This window comes from Cataglyphis hispanica, chromosome 2 (assembly GCF_021464435.1).
Source record: "Cataglyphis hispanica isolate Lineage 1 chromosome 2, ULB_Chis1_1.0, whole genome shotgun sequence".
In the NCBI taxonomy this organism is placed as follows: Eukaryota; Metazoa; Arthropoda; class Insecta; order Hymenoptera; family Formicidae; genus Cataglyphis; species Cataglyphis hispanica.
The window spans coordinates 10,734,693-10,757,494 of NC_065955.1; the positions used below are offsets into that span (position 1 = coordinate 10,734,693).

The 22,802-nt window shown below is 33.1% G+C and overlaps 1 long non-coding RNA gene across 1 annotated transcript in view; it reads left to right on the forward strand.

The window, feature by feature from the left end:
- The window catches only part of LOC126859174 (uncharacterized), a 50,158-nt gene extending 27,600 nt beyond the window's left edge, over positions 1-22,558 (forward strand). The window contains exon 4 of the long non-coding RNA XR_007688769.1: positions 22,430-22,558. This is a non-coding gene — a long non-coding RNA (uncharacterized LOC126859174). The remainder of the gene's footprint in view (positions 1-22,429) is intronic.
- The last annotated feature ends 244 nt before the right edge of the window (positions 22,559-22,802 follow it).

Here is a 22,802-nt window from a genome sequence, read left to right on the forward strand (position 1 = left end):
GAGATAATCGTTTACATTCCTTTAACAGTTACTCCAAGTGCCAAAGTTTATGATAATTGAAATTGAAACAAAAGAATTATTAACTCTTTGTTTGTGCGCGCCAATAACAATGACTTTTACCAATCGGAATCGGTATTGATGATATGAAGACATTTTGAAAACTTTTATATTTTACTAATATTTATATTAAAGAAATATTAAATAAAGTTTTAAAAGTTTTAACTCTCTTAATACATTTATATGATTTGCACTTTCTCTAGCAATCTTAATTTTACTTCGACTCATTTATTATATGTTTTTGTTTGATCTCCGTTTGAATCAGGAAGAACTAATATTTGCAAAATTTATATAAATTGAAGCAATTGCTAAATTGAAAGTTATCGAAATAATTCACTTAAACTTCATATATTAGACATCTTGTAAATTCAAATAGCTTTAAAATAGCTTTAAAATAGCGAATAATTCATGACAATTTATTCTCAACTATCGCGATTAACAACAAATCAAATAGCACCAAACTATTTAATTTATTATTCATCATCGACAGAAGTGCGAGACAAAGTCGTACATTTTCGAGTCAAAAGCGGCACGTTATTCCATATTCATTAATAATTCACAAATTAAAGATAAAATTGAATCGACATTTGTATTAGCAAAATTATCAGCAAATTAACTCTAACATAATTTGCTACTCAATTGACGGCTTTAAAAACAGGTTCTAATGAACTCTTGAATACTATACGCGAGTGAACAGGAGCAATTAATAATTAAACTATCCACATGTTTGCATCCTCTACCTTCTCTGCGCATTTCCGCGCTTGAAGCTGGATTTATATCGCAAGTTAGCCATTCTCTTTATTATAAAATGAAAACGAATTTTGTGATATGACGTGAATACAACTCGGTTGCTTATGTGATGACGGCTACATAATTTCTTCCAACATCCAAGGAAATTGTGAATTAACTAATAGATTTTTAAGCTTGATCTTTTACTTACTTTGAAATTTAAATTGGTATTTATCATAGATAAAAGAAATTATTTTCCTCTTTAAATCGCTTTAAATAAAATGACATTGTCTTATTTAATGTTTATCATGATCGTTTCTTTCCTAAATGTTTTATTCATTTTATTTAATTTTCCTTTTGAACAAATTACTCAATAACTTTTTTTTTGCATAATTATACGAGTTTCCGCATTTAACATTCCATTTAAAAATTATGAAGAATATTATAAATTATAAAAAATATTAAACAATTTAAGCCGTTATATTCGGGGCTTAAATATCAAAAACGGTAATTAATAGCGCTATAATAAATTAAATGACAACACTGCTCTTTTGATAACAATTTTACTACGTTTAATAATTTAATAGATTTTGGTCAATGGCCTTCATCAAAGGGTTAAATGCAACGCTACTGCGAGCGCCACGCGGCGTCCAGAACTTTATTACCCAAAGGACAGGGAAACGTTACGAGCCGGCGCAGATCGTCCGATCGAGATAAAGCGTGCGCATGTGATTTCGTAGATAATTACTTAATTAAAATACCCCGGGGTACCTTTCGCCGACAACCTCCAACTATACCTGCGAGATCCTCGTATCGATTCCTCGGGCATTTTTCTCTTCTTACTACGGCACCCGATAAACTGCAACGTATTATATCTTGATTGGGACAAGATCGTTTGCGGAATAAAGTCTTGTTTGGAGAAATAAATGGCGAACGGCGTTGCATCGATAAGGCGTGAAACGATCGTTTGTTGAGCAAAGCTGAAGGCTACTTCTGAACATTGCCTAGAATACGATGACTTGTTCAATGCATTAATAATATTGCTTCCTGCGCGAGTATAGCTTTAATATTAATTTAATTTGACGATTTTTGGAAAATTACATTTTGTATGTATGTCCATATATATATATAGATTTTGTAAACAATTTATTATTTTAATTTCATGATAATTAATAATTTTCATTAGAATTTTATGCAAAAGATAAATTTGATTCTCTATATTAAAATTTTGTAGATATTTTCTACGTAACGTTTGTCGTTACCTTATTTGGAAAAAGAACTTACAATTAACTGAAGAGCAAAATTTGAATCAGAATAAGGGACAGTGATATAAAGGGAAAAATACAACGAGCTGTTATTATTATTGTCGTTTACTCTAATTGGATGTATTGTACGACGGTAATGTCTAGCGAACCATCGAGACATAAAATTAGCTATGTGACGATGTAGTTGTGTGAGATATTCTGCTTGCTCGCTATTTTAAATGGCGAAGGCGGTGCGGTTAAATCCCACTGGAGAATGAAAAGCGCTCGTTTACATTGCAGCCGAAGTTTTGCGGCGCGCAGACGTCATATTTTCTGGGGCAGCCGTTTTCTATTTGGAATGGTAAAGGCGTCCCAGGAAGCCAAGAAGCGAGCAAAAATCCGCTCGTCAATGGCAGACAATGGGTTGTATAGCTGTACACGACGGAAAAATCCCTCACTGTCCGGAAAAGGTTTGACCGAGGCAATGGTGTCGTCCGGGATAAAAACTCTTTCGTGTTTCTTGTAAATTACAATGTACGTGTGGCTCGAAGGGTTAAGACCTCCTCGACAGCTGAAGAAAACACATATTCTACGATAGAAAAAGCGCACAAAACATACCAAATATAATGTACATTGGAGTATATATTAACATGTTAATTGCAAGGGAGAAATTTTTTCTAAAACTGTATAAAATGTACCAAAGTCTAGAGAAAATAAAAACTTTTGACTTAATAAATAACATTATTTTCATGAAATCTAGAATTGTTAATAACGATTGTTAATTGTAATTAAATGCCGATTAATTTATGTTTTTTTTTTTTTTTTTCACAACTCGAGAATGCGACAATTTGACTTTTGATAACATATATTTCAGACTTTTTATGTTTTATTTTCACGAGTACTATACGCGCGCGTGCAAAGTTTGTATCGTGAATTTTTAAATACTCTGCTTACTGCTTACTAGGTGAAAAACGTGAAGACAGATACGTAATTGTCATAATAGTTTTTTCGGCTTTTATTTCAGCAGTTTCTTGTATATCATTTTATGCAATATATTGTTATTACTCCAGTTATACGCGGTCATTTGTTGTTTTAAAAACATAATAATGGTAGTTGTAACAACACTCTAAAAAGTTTCGACCACATTTTAAATATTACATTATTTTAATAAAAAGAAACATAACACGATATTCTCTCGGTGGATGTATGGACGCGTACGTTATATAAATGCGGGTTGTAACTGACTTTTTTTTTTTTTCTTTTACGTCCCTTTTACCTCATTTTTGCGTCCGTCGGTGACGGCAATGGAGTCCGTTGACTTTTTGACCATTAGTTTATATCAGATATTTTAAATTCGTAGAATATACATAATTTACAACAAATATTATAATACATTTTTCATATAAAATTTTTTTTCCATTATACAGTTTTTAATTATTACAAGTTAATCGCAGATTAATTAATTAAGTTATCCGAAAGTAAATATTTTCTCGAGCCAGCAAAGTTTGAATTAATCAACTAACAATTCTAAATTAATTTTTTAAAATTTGTTTTTATAAATACATTTAATTAATTTCTTAACGAAGAATAGATCTTAAATAAAAATCTCATTTAAAGGCTTTTATATAGTATTATATATTATAGTATAGTATATGTACAGTATAGTATGCATATTTTTGAAACCTAGTGTATATAGGGTGTATACACGCGCGCGTGCGTCCACATACGATATGGGTATACTTATAACATGCAAGCATGTATCTAATTTTATCAGGAAAGCTTGGATAATTAGAGCACGCACGTTATACGTGATTTAAATGGAAATTGTCTAAACGTCGTAATAAATAAAATAAAATGATAATAAAAAAAAGATGAGAGCCTTGTTTTAATATATTTTGGCATCAAGTGTATCTCTTTCATTAGAATTTATTTTTCTGTTTTATAATTATTTTTCATTGTGTTTTGTGTAATAATTTGAGATATATATATAATGAAATGAGAGCGTGGATATTAGAATACCTTTTAACTTTTGTAACGAGATGTGTCACGCGATATCTCGCATCTATAATAAATATTATATTTGTAGAAATATATATATATAAATATATAAATGTAATTGTTGGCCCGTGCCAATGTTACAGCAATGAATAGAATATTTAGTATCGTTTCAGTTGTGCAGAATTTTTTAATAAAAATACTAATTTTTTTATTTAAGTTAGCGTGACATGTGAATGAATTTCTCGACAAAGGCGATAAAATATTCGCCTTTTATTATGTTTTATATTCGCAAATTAAAATTTGTTTTTGAAACTGCCACATGTTTGAAGATAATTGATCTATTTCGCAGAATTGTTTAGAGCTGAAATAATAAATGGAATAACGAATAACTTTCATATATTGGGCTACATATTTGCTTTTAAAGTACAATATAATCATGTTTTTTTATAATTTATTGTTTGTATAAGTCTCATATCACGAATATATGAAATACATATTTTCAATTTTATATTCCGAGCAATGCAATCTGAACGATTGAAAAGGTCGATACACATGGTAATATTTGTGCCGTAATGTTAATCTCCGATTAAACGGCGTTGTTAACACCGAGGGCGTTGTAAAATCCGCTTGGAAAAGCGTTTTCAACAGCCGCGAAACCCTCCGGACGTAATATCGATTCGAGCTATGTCATGCACCGTCGAGAACGCAACGAAACGTTCGGCTCGCTGGACTCGAATACCGATATGCCATCCGAGAAGTATAATCTCATCCGTGAATATAGCGCCATTTCATTTTCGTTTCAATTAATCCGGCAGCCGTAGATCTCTGACATCTCATTCTTAATCCCATTCGGCTTATATGCACGAACGTCATCGCGCGAAATCTATCTTGCTATTCGGTAGTCGCATAATAACGTAGTGTTATTTATTTGACCTGTTTTCAACGTACTTTTTTAGATTTTCGTATTTTTTTTTTTTGTAATGTAATTGATACCGCAAATGTAACAGCCCAACTTTTTTTTTTTTTTTTTTTGAAAATTGTATAACTCATTGATGTCATTGTGTTTCTCTCGTTTTTTACTTATAATAAGAGACTATAGATGCATATATTATTTTGATAAAATTAATAGCATCAACATTAATGTCTAAAAATTATTATATATTTATACATATAAAATTATATTATATATATTTAATATAGTTTTTTATTGCATTTAGATTTAAGAAATACTATCTCTTGTATTTCATGGCTTCAGTTCGTTTAGATTTTTTCACAAATATATTTTTTTGTTATTTTTAACACATGACGCAAAGATTTTAGGTTTATATGAAACTATTTTTCTCCGCGCAGCCAATAAATAATTATTTTACCTTTGAACACTCTGTTTAAAGCGAGCGTGTGCGCCACAGGGCTCGTTGATGGCAACGCATTAAAGCCTAGGAAACGATTTATGGACGATTCATTGGTGATAAATAAAAGTTCAACTAATTTTAGTTTGTATCCCGATAATCTGCTCTTGTACACGTGTTTATATTCAGTCGGTTGCCACACACATACATCACAGTTGGTTCATAAAATATTGCGATATATCTCATTGTTAGATACGAAATGAAGAATAATAGTTGATTGAAAATTCACTACGTATGGATTTAATTTACATGATTAATTATATATATAAAATTAATACATAAACGAGATGTATGATGACTCATCAACAAAATTAAATAATTTGCACAATCAAATTACACGCAGTGTGTAAAATTATGACAATTTGAAATTATTAAAAAGTATTGCATTCTATATTTTAGATAAATAGAGCTTAATATATATATATAATAGAGCTTATTATTTATAATAATAGAGTTGAAAAATGTATGAATGAAAAATATATACATATTTTAATTTGTATTATTATAAATTTCTTATTGAAGCAATTAATAGAGATATTTCTGCCGATATAATCAACTAAATTTATTATAAATTATTATATATATAATCCTTTATTAAATATTTAATCCTTTTGTAATTATGCAAATCGTGGCGTTGTATTATTATCTTTTGTTACGCGATTGCAACAAGTATCAAGGAAAAAACGCGATTATGAAAAAAAAAATATATATATATATATTTTATCGATCCGTGTGATTACTTACTTTCAATTAACAATCTGTAAGCATATCTGTTTATTCAACTAGATATATTTCATTTAAAGCAAAAATTGAAACGGTGAGGACATACAAATTTTAATTTGATATTTACAAGTAGCGCGCATGATTTTTTTAACGATGCTTCTTGATTTGAATATGTCTCGCATTGCGCTTTAAATTTTTCTCGCCGATATATAATTCGTCATTACGGTTTTTGGATTGAGAAAGCGAAATAATATATAAATCGTCGGATCGAATAATTTAAAAGCAACAGAAAATAATTATATACATATATATTTGGTATAAAGTAGTATTTCAGAATGACAACAAATCGACTGATAGGCAGGTTTATACTTTATAGCGGCCAGGCGAATTGAGCCTGGCGTTCGGTGCTGCTTTTTCAGAGCGTATGTATATTATATATCACATCGGTTTTTCACCGATGAAACCTTTCCAATATATCTTGACATTAGTGGAGAGCGGCTTAGAACCCGGAAGGTCTCTCCTAGGTATCCCAAAGGAAAAGCTAAGCAGCAGCTCTTTAGAAGTCTTTTAAGGTTTATAAAGTTCGCTTTATCGATATTTCTCTCTTATTATGATCGCGCTTATGATTGTCGCCCACTTCCGACGCCGATAGAATGCCGGGATATTGAGATGTTGCTGTGCAACGCTCAATGAGGGCACGCACTGCTACGACAAAACGGCTCGGTTCGATTAGAGTTCGGTCGATTGCCCGATAAGACAGGTGGGATCATCGTCATTTGGGTCCTGTCTCTTTTCCTGCACACCATATGTTGTCTTCATGTGTGTAACCAACACCAGGGTCTCCTTTTTTCCTACACCTTGAAAATATATACGTCTTGCCTTGATGAGTTGACTAGAGTAACTTAACCCGATTTTTGCGCGCGAGAGAGAGAGATTGACCCTCCATTTTCTAGATTGTCTACATTATTAGCATCGGAATTTGGTGCTCTTCTCTCTCGTCGTGTCTACCTGCCGCTATAATATAGCTCCCTGGTGTCTCATAACGAGTCGTAGCTAAGCGAGTTCGAGTCTCTCTGAGATACGAATACGTTCGGAGACGAGTGTCGGGGTGAACATTCGTGTCGATCTCATCAATCGATTCCGTTCCAATCTTCCTTCATTTCGAGCTTAAATCTTGCTCAAAATTATCGTGAGCAAGCTATCCCGAGCACCAAAGTACAATTATCCGTGAGACGGAATATCGCTTATTCTCGATCGCATAAAATTGCGAGTTATAAAATAAATTATTAATTTTCAGAAACTAACAATTTATCGCGTTAATTAATTTAGGAATGCTTTATAAATTATGTCATAATCTTTCTTGCATTTACGTAGATATTTGGATTTCTTAAGAATTAAATTATCTCTATTATTCTTTCGTCTACAAATTCTTTTAAAATAGAAGTATATGTATATAAAAATTTACTATTTTTCAAGATTAATTTAAAAAAAAATCAGAAAACCATAAAAATTAATTTTTTAATGAAAATAATAGTTACGATAAAATTATTGAAACATACCGAAAATTTATCTTCTAATAGTGAACAAAAAATAATTAAATAATGCATTTAATAAGTACGTCAGTAAAATTAAACTGTAGAATTAATAATTATTTACGATTTTTATAATTATAATTATAAATATTTACGATTATTTATTTAAATATTTTTGTTTTATTGTTCTTCTATCACGAATCATTTATACATGCGTCCATTTTTACGATAAAAAAAAAATCGCGTACACAACCAAGCCACCTGCGAATGCCGGTCACTTTATCCCGCTTTGAATATTATACGCGTTTTTTCTATTCATGTATTTTATATATATTTTATATATATATATATATATATATATATATATATATATATATATTATATATCCCAAGTCAAAACGCGTTCGATCCATAGTCAAAGAGAGTCTGGAAAATGTCGCACTTTTTATTCCACGCACACTCGAAAAAGACAATGCTATCAGACAAAAGTGAATATCGAGACCCGGGGTTTTCGTACGCGGGTGTGTCGTCTGAAATCGAATTGGATTCGAGATACGGACGGGGATACGCCGATTCGGCGTGGGATGTGAAACGCGCTATTCATCACAGCGCAATGAACGCGGTCCGCAGCACTTAAGGGCTTAACGAAGATAATTCCGGGCTCTCGCGTGGAGAATCGCGCGCGCGCGCAACACTTACCGTACGAGATGTAATCCTGAATCAATGCACAACGTCGAGCGCAATAGAGTCGCGGCGGCGGCCGACCGTCTCTCGATACGCCGCTGGTCATTTAACGTAGCGCTGTTATTGGTCAATCGCCGAATTATAATGAGGCTGGCACATGTGGGGATCAAACGTATTGCTACACGGAATGCAAATGTGCTTTGCGTCAAAGAGCCATTACCGGGAAAAATGGAACAATTACGCTCCATGCATAAGGGAGATAAGAGAAATAGAGATAGACTGGGACTAGTAGCAAGCCAAATAAATTTCAATGGGGACGTTAAATTGCAGCGATGATTATAATGGAACTCTTTCAGTCAATTATCTCTTCTTATATATTAAATATAAAATTTAAAATTCAAAGTATAATTTCCATTTTTTCGAAAATGTGAATTTAAAAATACTGGAACTTTGGAAATAAGCTCTTCCGATGCTGATTATTATCGTGTGTGTGTGACTTAAGTAAACGCATAGAGTCAGCTATAGATGAATTATGATATAAATTCATAAAACGCTTAGCAAAAATCTCGAGATTTAAGTCGACTTATGTGCGCCAAGATTTTCGTGATTCAAAAAAATGTTGACTCTGTATTTCCTTTTTACACAATTTTATGAATTATTTAAAATTTTAAGCGCCGTTTTTAATTTGTATTGATTTAAAATTTTTTCTATAACGCTTTTATAACAGTTTCAAAATCGAAAGACATTTAAGCATTTATTTCATTTGCTGCTACATGGAATGGCCACGAAAGGTTTGCAAATATCATGGGAGAAAGAGGGGGAAAAGGAGAGAAAGAGAGAGATAGAGATAGTTAGGCAAATAGATAGATATTGAGAAAGAGGGAGAGAGAAAGAGAGAGAGAGAGAGAGGGAGAGGGAGAGAGAATAGAATAATATGGTTAAACAATTCACTGATAACGGTCTACGTTGCTCATTTCAGATTTCTAATACGGATTATTATTGTGAAGAGTTAATCGTAGCGCTTATACATTGCACTATGTGCAGTAGCAGTTGTATTATCTGCGGTTGTGATTTCAGATATTAATTTCAAGTACGAAAATCTTAATCTATTAAACATCATTATAATATAAAAAAGAAATATAAATTATTTTAGAGTTGAACAATTAGCGCAATTATTATTATCTTTTTTTAAATTTATATTTCAGCATATACACATATTAAAATATTATTAAATAATTAATCATTTAAAATTGGCTTTGTCATATTTTCCTGATTGACATTTAATAAGCATTATTACTAGATTAATGCGTAAAATAATGATTGACGTTAAAAATCAATAGAATTGTAGCGATTTAGAGACATTTAAGCATTACGTAAATATGTGTCATTTAATTTTATTGCGCCAATTATAATATTCTCACTGTGTAATATTACAAAATCTTTTGCACAGAGATGAAACATTTCCAATTTATGATTTTACTGCATATACTCGATTGGTTTATTATATTAAATTGTAAATATTTCGTAAAAGCGATTATAATATAAATCGAGATAACATTGTAATGTAAATAAATAATTTTCTTAGAATATATATTTACGCGCGAAAATTTATTACTTTATGATGAATTTGAAAAATCGCTCTATCACACAAACGTATTTCTTCAAAAAATAAATATTTACAAATGATATCGCGCGTAATGTATTAAGTACACATACAGTCTTGCAATTCAACTAATTCAATAAAATAAATTGACCGTGTGAAATTTTTACTACGATTCAAAGAGTTTATGCACTTTTTAACGAGAGCACTACAAGATAGCATTTGCGATCCTGTGAACATTAAACTCACATGCACGTGACGCGCGAATATAATGGCTCGCAACACTCGTTATCACGAATCCTGCGGTAACTTGCACAAATAAAGGTTCGTAGCCGATGCACCGACGTCCATTGGACCCTTTGTTTGTTCGTGCGTTACGGTTATGCTCAATCATTTCTTTGTCCTTTCGCGGTCTACGCTTTCAGCGACATTGGCGGCCAATACAATTGCTCCCGTAGATATCGATGCAATTTCGACGACTTACGTTCGAAATGGCATTTATTCGCCGACCAAAACTTGACAATGCGATCCATTGAGTATCTACTGTAATAATTCGCTAGCGTAATGTAAAACGTAAATATGAAATTTCTACTAATTGATTTGAAATGTAGGAATGTTAATGATGATGAAACTCAATTTCATTTACTCGAATTTATTAGTGTATTGAAATTCCACGGATTTTACATCCAATTTAACACCGATTCGTCGAGATAATTATCAATACTGTAATAGACTATATATTTCTATTTGTCTGTCTTGTAGATACTAATTAGGTGATATGTGTAATTAGAACTATGGAGCACGTAACACAAAGTCACGACGGTTGAACGCAATAAGTATTCGAAAGGTGTCACGACAAATCGTTGTCACAATCTCACTTTTAAATTAGACGAAACGAGATTTGAACGATAAGTTCACAAGATTTAATCTTTCCTTCGTCTTCTTGGAAAAGCGATCAACGATACATTCGTTATATGTCAGGTTGCTAATGAAGGAATGTAAAAAGAATGAGCAAATAAACGGTAATGTGTTTTAGAAACACGCAAAACTTTCTTTAATAAAATGAATTTATAGCGCATTATTTTGCGACTAAGTAACGAATATCCTAAAGTCCTAAAGGCAATTAAACGATCTGGCTTAAAACTATTTTGTTTAATCGCGTTATCACGATATTTTATTAACTTAAAATAAAGATATTTTGGTGCTTAAGAAATTAAATACTCTTTTTTTTTTTCTAATTTAAAGCATCAATAATAAGCGTCGTTAGTAAACGTCGTAGAATCGATTCGGGATTATTTGGGGCTCGCCTCCTTGCAGTCGGGGATTAAGAGCAGGAATTTCGAACTTGTTGTTCCTTGTACTTCATCGTAATTCGATTCCGACACGGCATTAAACAAAGCGCTTAATTACATCACATCCCTCATAGCACACCCGCGCAGTTGGACGTCAACCACGTCGGGGTGAGGTGGCGGGGTTGGGAGGGAGGGAGGGGGAGGAGCTCAAGAAGGCGCGCGCATCGTTAGCTTCCGTCCATGAAATATTCATTCGCGCTACCGACAAATATCGAGGGCAACTTTTCATTCTGCGGAGGGGCCGTAATTTTCGGCCAGCCGATGAGTTATGTCCGGCGGTCTAATGAGCCACACATAATGGAATAACTGATCTACCATGTTCTTTTTTTTTTTCTCTCTCCGATTTTATTTTTTTTTTCTCTTTCTTTTACATAACCCTCGGCCACGAATTACTTCGCTGCAACTAATGAACAAATCCTTCTGGGCGCTCTCTCCGCATGTCCTCCATCACACATTACGCGCATGACAGCTCGCGAAATTCTATTACCCTCGGTTACTTACTCCGAGTGTCCCTTGAGATTAACTGATGTAATCTTGTTAAAATAAGCGCATCGAGGAATTGGAATATTTTTCAATTTTGTAGGAAGCTAAAATTTAATAAAATGTTATGTTTATATCTGTATTGAGATGGACAGTAAGTTTGTTTGAGTCGTTTGTGTGCCTGACGTTTGAAATTATATTAGCGCATAAATATTAGTGCATAATCTTTTTTACACATGTTATATAACTGCAGATGATACCATTCTCTCTCGTGCTGCTTGAATCAGGAGAGATGAGATATCTTTAAAACAGGCATAAACGAATTGAAAAGTTATTTGAATCGATAAACCGTGATTGATTTTTTTTTTTTCTGAAACGCGCGATCCCTTTCTCAATATGAATCACGCATTCAGATTGCCGACGACTCAGCACAAGCACAGGGTGTACTGTAAAGTGAACAACGGAAACAAAAGGAAAGTTCGCTCGGGTACGTATAATTCGAGTATCGCCGGGTATATGCACTCGACATCGGGCATTTCACATAACGGGCATCTGCGGAGGAGGTGAGAGGTGAGAGCACACGCATTCGAAACCGCAGAGCGCGATGGGGCTGAGATGAGATGGTAATGGAACGATTTCCACGGCATCGTCATCGACTCGCAGACTCCGAGAAAAATCGACTAATTCGACCGGTCGACGGTTTACGGCGTATAAGTATCTCGTTCCGGCGCCGAATAAAAGAACTGTGAGCGATACAGAGGAAAAAAGTCAGAGCAGCATCGAGCGAGTGAATAAGGGAGAAAAAGAAAGAGACCGACTGACTCCGATCTCGCCTCCGGCAATTCTCAGCTTCCTATCTCCGTCCTCCTCCTTTATTTCTCAGACGGCTTCTGTTCCCATCTCTCTCGCTCGTTAACGATCTGAAATCAAGACCGGCTATTAAAGATTCTCCTCCTTTTTTTTTATTATAACGCGACACACCAGTACGTCGTATAAAAGCTAAATGCTATTATTTCCCACTTCCTTCTTTCGCCTCCTAGCTAGTTTTTTGCTCCGGTGAGGGAAAAGCAATCTTCGTAGATTATGCGCGAGGGAAGGCGCGAGCGTCTCTGAAGGATGTCGTGGAAGGATTAGACTTGTTGGATGCGAGTGCTCAACATGTCTATCCAATTATCCTTCTAGACTTATGGGATGAAATAAACAGATTAACACAAATATAGTACGTTTATGTTTACAGTTCGAGGAACTCGATAGTCTCAAGCGCCATATAATTAAAGTCGGTCTAAGGACAGGTGTTGGTATACTTTCTTTTTTTTTTTTTTAGAACAAAGAGAGCGGATAACTATTTTACGAACTCCAATTCATATAATATTAAAGTAACATCTCTTTCAAACGTATTTTTTATCTCGAATGCTGAAAAAATATTCCAGAAAAGTTGTGGAAAAGGTACAGTATATATAATATACACAGATTACACACACATACACACATATACACTGAGCTTTGAATCATATGTTTATTCAAAAACACGTTTTTTAACGTAAATTTATGAGCGTTATAAATTTGTAATATGGCCAGCAATCATTTTAATAGGAACTACATATAACAGTTAATAAAAAAAATTTGGTTTCTTGAAATTTTAAAAATTACAATTTTGCGCTAGCTGTTAATTAACCAACTATTTTTTTTACATATTTTACACAAGAAATTTATGATGCAGCAATATTGATTTTTATTTACACCACTAATCCAGCTTGTAAAGCAGCTTAATGGATAATAACATTCTTAAACATTTACAACATTAATTTAATTGTTTGAAATATCGTAAATTAAAAATTAAATAATGTTATATATTTACTTTATTTATTTATACTGATAATACTGCCACAATTTCAAACATACATATTTTTAAATATTTATGCGCATTTATAAAAATGTCTTAATGTCTGTTTGAATATTTTTTTGAATTTGTCATTTAAAAAAGAGTATCGTTCAAGGAAAGAGTTCATAAAAAGAACGATAATAAATCGATAAATTGTTTGTGCAATATGCGAAGCGCAAGAGATAAGGCAATAAGGAACATAAAAAAAAAACAAGGAATAAAAAGTTCAAGCGACTTACAAAAGACAATAGTTTGACTGATAATATTACTGATCCCACTCGGAACTTAAAGTCTCGTCATGGCTAAATCCGATTATTCGTGCTTCCTCCTTTTGAGGTACGATCCTAAAGAGCCGGGTTACGGCCTCGCTGATCCATAGGATTTTCTTTACACTTTGCGAAAAGTCAACTACTCTGGCGGATGAAATCTGGAATATGTGTGTGTGTGTGTGTGTGTGTGTGTGTGTATCTAGGATATCGTCTACTGAGAAACATTGACTTTTTTAATTAGATACATACAGTAATTATTTTTCTCTTCTTCTTTCTGTTTATATAATTACTACAAAGTATTTAATATTTGTAAGTTGCAAATAATACGCGATTTAATTAACAATGTATAAAAAGTAATTTTACTTTACAAGGCATGAGGATTGTCGTGTTATTCGTCACTTAGTTAATTTTGTAACAATTAATAATAATTACAACTTTAAAATATAAATAGTAATTATATAATTAAATAATTTAATTTAATTTTTTTATTTATAACAAAAATTAAATTAAATTAATTGAATTAAAAAAATATTATTATTTATTATAAATAAATTAAATAAAAAAAATTATAATAAATAATAATAATATAATAACAACAGTATATAATAATTATTAATAATTGTATTTTCACGAAAAACAAATGAAAATAATATTATATTTGCGTACGAATTACTCACGACGCTCTCTGAATATTTCGTCATTTTTTTTTTGAGATCATGCTTCGCGATCATTATACGAATCTACAAAGCCACTCGTCGAGACTAAATCCAATTATTTGTTCCAGCCGATGGAGCCTTTTTTAAGGATCACCGATCAAGAAGCGATCGGACGATTTCGCTCTGTAACTCGTGTCTCTTTCTCTCCCTCATTCCACGCCCTCCCCCCTTTCCTTCCCCCCCTCTCCCCCCACGTCTTTTCTCTCTGCGTGACGACAAACGACTTCGTGCCCGAAGCCAAACTCGATTACTCCTTGCTGGGTTGGTTCCTTGAGGTATCCGTCCCGAGAGACTCATTACGAGGCGACTTCGAGTTCTGAATAACTCAAGCGAGAAATTTTACTGTGTTCGCGCTTTCGTCAACGGCGAGGTATCGAGAGCGATAATCCATCGCGAGCTTAAATTAAATCGCATTAATTAAACGATACGAAATATCTTGTGGCGTACGTAATCACATGTCGTCTTTAATCGCTCGAGGCGTCCTTCATTTGTAATTCAACGTTTCGCTAGATTATTCGCGTTACTTTAGCTCGTAATGTGCCGCGGTGCAGTTTTAATGCGCAATTCGAATTTATAATTTAATTTGTAATTTAATTCGCGTCTCGGTTTGTCTTCATTGGAGTTAGCCTGGTGTTTCCGGCCGTAGCGCAGCGGCGTCGAACGCAATGGCACGCCGCTAATCGCATAATGCATTTTTAATGCACGATTGAATTGTATAATTCTGCTCCTAATTTCATTTCGTGATCTCGTGATTGCCCCATCTCACTCTTGCTGTCTTTAGTTTCTCTTTGGAATTTAATATAATATGTATTATACACTAAATAACAGCGTCTATATCATTTACTCTTGTTTCGTCCAGTATATATAAATATTTTAGCGATATATAAGAATGCTGACTATATTTATTATTATGCAGCAAAATACTCTCGTTTTAATCTTTCTTTCAAGAAACTTAACTTTCACAGTTTGAATGAGAGAGCTTATCTATATATTCGTATTGCCATTTAAAACTTTTCTTTAGTCAGAGAAATTTTAAAGCGCGATGAGAGAGAGAGAGAGAGAGAGAGAGAGAGGAAACTTTATTTCCAATCAATGCACCATGCGATTTATGCAGAGGATGCTTTCGAGATTATTTCGCTTGAATGAGGCATTCTATACAACTAATCGACAACTAGTGAAATGCAGTCAAAACAAAATCATGGTCGAATTCAACGGGAAATAAAATCAAAAGCAGCGTGCAGCCGCGAGAATTGAATTTGGGATATTCCATGATGTCTCGTCGAAAAGCCATAATTCTGCCTATCGATCTTTAATAAAAAGCGTCGAGCGCAGATGAAAGGGGCGCGAGAGGGGTGCAACGCAAGAGAGAGAGAGAGAGAGAGAGAGAGAGGGATGAAGGGAAGGAAAGGGAAGAGAGAGGACATAGATATTAGCCGGATGTCATGGAATTGTTGGGAATCACGCGCGCCCGCGCTCTGTAAAATATCGCTGCAAATTGGAACTGGCACACAATGAGGTATGGTTTAACAATGCATTTGATTTGAATCGAAACGTCATGAAAATAATCACATCGCAGCGAGACCACTCGAATTAATGGCCGGTATCTCTACGGCGCGTCTCTCTCTCTCTCTCTCTGTCTCTCTTTCTCTCCCTCTCTCTTTCTTTTTCTTTCTTTCTTTCCGAGTTCTTGTTATCACTATCGTATCCAACGACGACGACGACGACGACGACGACGCGACGAATTTATCGGAAGTACTCGCGCGGAATACGTACAAGCATGGAGGTGGCCCTCCCGCACATACCTCGGCTGCTTTGTTCCGTGAAGGCAAACACTAAGAAGATGAAGTGTTCATCACCGGGACGATTTATTTTACGCGCCGTCGCGGAAAATGACTGACGCGCGCGAATCCGCGGATTCCGATCTTTCCATTCTTTCGGATTTCGCGCGAATCATCGGAACGGAATATATTCGGCCACTTTCAGTAGATGTGTGTGTATATATATGTGTGTGTGTTGTTTTTTTTTATTCAGTGCATATCTACAATTTGAGCTTGCATAGCCGGAAATTATTGTAAAATTTTTAGCCTTTGATTTAACTGAACACTGAAAAAGCGAATAAATTTGATTAAAAATGACACAAAATATGAATATTTTTGCAATATTAATTATTATTAAACAGTTTTACAATATTAATATTAATATTACGATATTATATGAGATATCATATTTAATATTTCCGTTTAAATGAATTATTAAAAAAGAAAATATATTTATTTTATTTAATTTTCTGCTTTGTTTAAGCAATAAAAATTTTACAATTTTTTAATAAATTGTTATAAAAAGTACTAAATATAAGGATATAATATGTTTCTAAATCTAAAATGTGGCAATATATATATATATATATATATATATATATATATATATGTATGTATATATTTTGTTGTTTGTCGATAATAATATATATATTAAAATATTATAATAATTATATATAAAAATAAATTCTCTAGTTTTAATAAATATTATTCATTATATGTGTAAAATAAAATCTGTGTCTACCTGCATAACTAAAAATGCAAGAACTAAATAACAAAATAGATATTTATTATTCCAATTTAAGAGAACGTGTTAAATATATGAAATGTAAATAAAATAAAATAAATTTTTAATTACTTATATAGTTTTATTATTTAATCGGATATATTGTAAAAATATTAATAATAATTTTAAAACATTAAGCAGAACAGTCATTTGGCTGAACTAACAGATAACCATCATTTCCAGAGTAAATGCTATCGCATTTTTATGGGAATTTGAAATAATGCGATAAATCACTCTTTTCAGAAAAGTTGGTTTTAAATAATGTAAGCGTTCTAAATTATTATATCAGATTTTTAGGGACATATTCTTCAAAATAAAATGCAATCGTACTATATCATTGTGCAACCACGTACAAAATGCCTCAATTTTATTATCTTTCCTTTTAATGATAAATTCTTTGATAAATTTGTAGCATTTCGTAGCAGCAAAAAGTGAGGTTGATGGAAGGCCGTCATTAATCTTAACTTTTTAATTTTCCATGTTAAATATCTTAGCAATTAAACTTTTCAAATTAAATTTCTTCGCAATTAACACGTAAACGAGTTCTTGTCGTTCATTTACGTTCGTGAAGCTTATGATCATTTTGTTTTTAATGTTGAATATGTCTTTAATAGGCTATCCCTCAAATTGTCATTAAGAAAAATTCGGTTGTTCGTCAAGGAATCTGTTATTAAAAAAATATTAGATCTAAATCTTAATCATAATAATGAAGTAATAGTAATATACTAATAGTATATCATAATCGTATAAAATGTCAATCATGACGAAGCTTAAATATTAACAACGATATAACAGCAGTCTTATATTGCCATTACTAAATATTTATATTATTTGGCTCTAAAAATTATAGCGTTAATAAATGTTAATAAAATCTCTGTACGGCACATCAAATACGTTTTCTTGGTTCCGAAAAGATTAAACTTTTTTCCATATTTTTGTTATTACCGGATCGCGTTGATATTTATGGTAAACGTTTTTTTTTAGATTTTCTTCGTGTACAGGTTCGATAAGTTTTTTTTGTTAAATGCAGTTGTGTCGGCGAGGAATCGTGACGTTTATTAAACAATAGCGGCCAATTTACGGTGAGAGAATACTCGACAGATCTGCACGCATTAATACGTTTCAGACTGAAGGTCCTAAGAAGATTAGGAGTTCAAGGATTAAATGGATTAAGGACTTGATGTCGGACGTTATTTTAAAGCAACAACGCGCTGTATCCTCAGTTAAATGCAATTTCAGAATATTGAAGCGTTGCGTTTTTATGCAAATTGGAATAATATTTTAATATCCCCTTTTATTTTGCCTCTCGTAAAAATTTCTGTACGCATTAAATCTCTGTAATTAATAATAGACAAATAAATTAAGTTAAAATAAGTTAAAAATCAATATTATCTGAAACGATTAGATAATATTTCTGTCACATAGATCCACGTGTGTTAAAAAGGAACTGAAATTTTTATTATGGATTAAGCTTTGTAAGGAACATATTTGTTTAAATATATACATGTTTATAACAGATATAATACCACGATTTAAAAAGCTCAAGCTATTTAAAAAATTTCAGAATTTGTAAATCTATATTTATTCTTTTATGCATAAAATTTATCTTTTACAACCTAAATGTGTGCATTATTCTCAAGATTTTTGTCACCAATTCTTCTGTATTATTTTTGCAAAAAACTCGGTTGTGACCAAATTAGTTTTTGCGTAATAATAAACGTATGAGATACCACTTTCGACGACAATTTCTGTGCTATCTGACAAGACAATTAATCCTGACACTCCCGCAATCTCCGGCGCGCGAATTATCCGGGATCGGGGATGAGGCTCGAATTGAATTATTTAAAAAGTCGATAACATCGAGAGAGGCGCGGGCAGGTTTTCACATTCGGAACGAGACTCGCGTGTTTTTCTCCTGGCGTACGCAAACGTTTCATGTTGCTCGAAAAACATGAGTAAGCGCACATCCGCGTGCCGTAAAAAAGGGAGAAAGAGAAAATGACAAGATTCTTCTTTTTAGAGACCTATACTATTTCATTAGACCACTACCAACCCTTTCTTTCTCTCTCTTTCCCTCCCTCCGCTCAACCCTTTTCCCCTTCCATTCTCCTCCTCTCTCTCTCTCTTTCTCTCTCTCTCTCTCTTTTTTAACCGCCTGGTTTTTATTGGCAACGGGCCATGAATATAAAATTACGTCGATGGGGTACATTTAGCTCTTTGCCAGGCTCCGCTAATTTACCTCATGACAAAGTTCTATTCCTGCCAAGCACTCTCGATGTTCATTCCGTTTGTCTCGCCGCACCCTTTAGATGGCCTCTTGCTAAATTTTAGACATTCCGTCAGAGGATAAATTTTGGAGTTGCAAAGCGCGAAATGTAAATATCTGCTCCAGATAACATTTTACATGACTAATTGAGCGAAATTACAATATTAAAAATTTTAACTATTTAATATTTATGAGCTATAAAATAGTAATCTTCGTCGTTCTCCATATATGAGTGGATATATAAAAAAAAAACCGAAATCTAGCAATAATTATTTATTATTGTATAACGACATATGCATGTCACACTTTAATAAGTTTAGCACTCAAATTTTCATTATTATCATCTTTGTGTGAGAAATATATCTTTGATATTAAAATGACGTTCATTTATTTAAATGAATTAATATTGCAAAGTGATATAGAAAGTGACACAGAAAAATGCATTTAAAATTTGTAAAAAAGAAAACATGTTTAGTCCCAGAATCTAATCTTCCATTTCTTACGTACGTTCTTTTCTCCTGACATCAACAGCTGTATCTGGATTATTATTCCACAGTGTTTATGCAGATCGTCGCGCTTTATCTCTCACCGCCCCGTTTATTTTTTTCCAAGTTCTGACTCTTCGTCGTAACAGTTGCACTCCAGTCGTCACGTCTCACTAGCGTGATTATTATCGTACCGCTCGCTTTGTTAGAACGCCATGACCGCCGCCATTCAAATAAATCAAGCAACTCGTTACTCCTCAATCATATCGTCAACTTTCGTTACTTGTTTTTCATACTCTTTGATTACGTACCAACGTTGATACGAGTTATTTTTAGATATTTTTTTTAAATAAATTATTTATTCCTCCGACGATAAGTCTGTAGGACTTTCTTGAAGGATTAATATTGAAAATTAGCGAATAAGAAAAAGTATGGAATTACTAGTTGCATCTTATTTGCATTCCTATTATGCCTGTCATTTTTGACGGTTGATTCTAAAAAAGTTGACGATGCGAGATTAATTATCTTGAAGAATGCGCGCGCGATATTAAAAGCGCTTTTCTGTATCTTAAATATTCGCCCGTCTCGCGCGAACGACACTAACGGAGAAAAGTTCATTACGCATTCGCGAATATATCTCGCATTGTGCCGAAACAATGGCCGAGGACGGTAACAAAGGATGAGCGCGAGAGAAAAAGTCGGAAAGAGGAAGTCCGAATGCGTTGAAATATAATAATCCCGGGTCAGTTAGGATAACGCAACTTTGTAACAATTTACCCCTGTCCCCATGACGCTCGGACAAAATAATGTCCACGATGGAGTATTTAAAGGCCGCTATAGAGTCGTGTCCTATCAGGCGATCTCGTAAACATCGACTCCAAGGAGTCGCTCGCCATAATAGATATAAATGCGAACTATATCGTTGGGAAAATATTTGCGCATTGTCGCGTTATTGCGTTTCAATTTCATGAATTTGTTTATAAGAACGACGTTTTTCTCTCTCCCATTCGCGAGTAATTATTTTGTTTTACGCTCTGCAAGTGATTAAGCCACACTTTTCTCCCGCTGCGTTAAATTGGATTATGTTCCGTAATAATTGATCATTATAGTTTGACAAGAGAATTAATCAAGATTAATTCTTTAATCTTGGGAATAATCAAAATATTCCGCGGTCATTGAAAATTTCTACATTCAACGAGAAGTTTAATTAATAAAAGTATATCCTGCTTGGATTATATGTATTAATATGCGGATAATATCAAAAGTATATTTGTGGACAGATACTCTGTAATGATATCATTGTATACAAATATTATGCGTACACACATGAATAATTTTTTAAAAAACTTTTTAATGGAATTGCTTCTCTTTAATTTTGTAATGGAACACGATTATTTTTTTTTAAATCTTTCCAATGGAGAGAATATATTTCTTAAATTTGTATATATTTCAAATATGAGGTTTTAATATATTATTTAATATATATATATATATATATATATATATATATATATATATATATCTATTTTATATTTTTATTTAATTTTTACAGAAATAAAAATTCAAATGATTTCTTTATCGAATAAAACAATAAATAGCAAAAATAAAATATGGTTGCAACAATTCAGTGCATTATGGCGCAAAGGATAAATATATTTAATTTTTCTAGATTGCATTTTATGCAATGCATAAATAAAAAATAAATTTAATCGATAAGTTTACGTAACTCGGTCGATGTCCCCGATCAAATGAGGAATTTTTAAAAGACGTTTCGCTTCCTCAACTTTTCCGCGTAATCTCCATAATCCGAAATCCAGACAGTACTGATTCGCTCATCTACTCACACGCGTACATGCAGGTGCACGCGTGTACATACGCCGTACGCTCGGTTTCCTTACGAAGGCTCCAGGCACACATCCGCTCGACGTATTCTCAGTCACGGTCCTGATTAGCCTAATAGAAAACACAAACACAGCCTTAATGTATACCATCGATATATCATCCTCACATCCACATGCCTCTAAAATCTTGGCGCCCGACTACGGGCTGCGGTGAACGAAAAAAAAAAAAAAGAGAAAGAACGAAAACTGGGTTAATGCGAAATAATACGAATCTCTTCTATGCGCATTTTCGCATTTTCCTGTGTATATTGCCGAAGAAAAAGGAGACTTTTTCCGAGAAGGCAGAAAAATATTGGCATAAAGGATTTTTTCTCTATCCCTTTCAGAAGGCAAGTATTTTCCCCTCGTACAGAAATATAAACAGCGTCGTTCATAAACCGAGATTACTGAATGAAATGCTGTAGAATAATAATGATGCAATTTTCTGGGCAACTTAAATTTTTTTTTCATTCACTTTCTCAATTAATTTTGCACGAGATACGCCGTGTCATGATTTTTACAGAGCGAAAGGGGAGTGCAAGTGAGATTAAGAGGGCAAAAACTGGAAAATGGCACATAGAGGCTGATTCACTTTGCGCACATACGAGCTACAGAGTGGCGTTCTCCGTCGAAAATTGAAGCAAGTTTTCTCTCTATCAAAATTTAATTGTGCGTGCCATTTTTTCCAGAATTTTCGAAAATTTAGCGTTAGATACATTACTATACCGCAAATCTTTTTAAATTTCTGTGAAAATAAGTATTTTGCATTAACTAATATATAAAAAAATATTATTTTCTTTCTTAAAATATATATATATATATGTCTCTAAATCTTTTTATTTGTAAAGATCTGTAATAAATCTGTCATGAATTAAAAATAATTTTATTTATGGCCA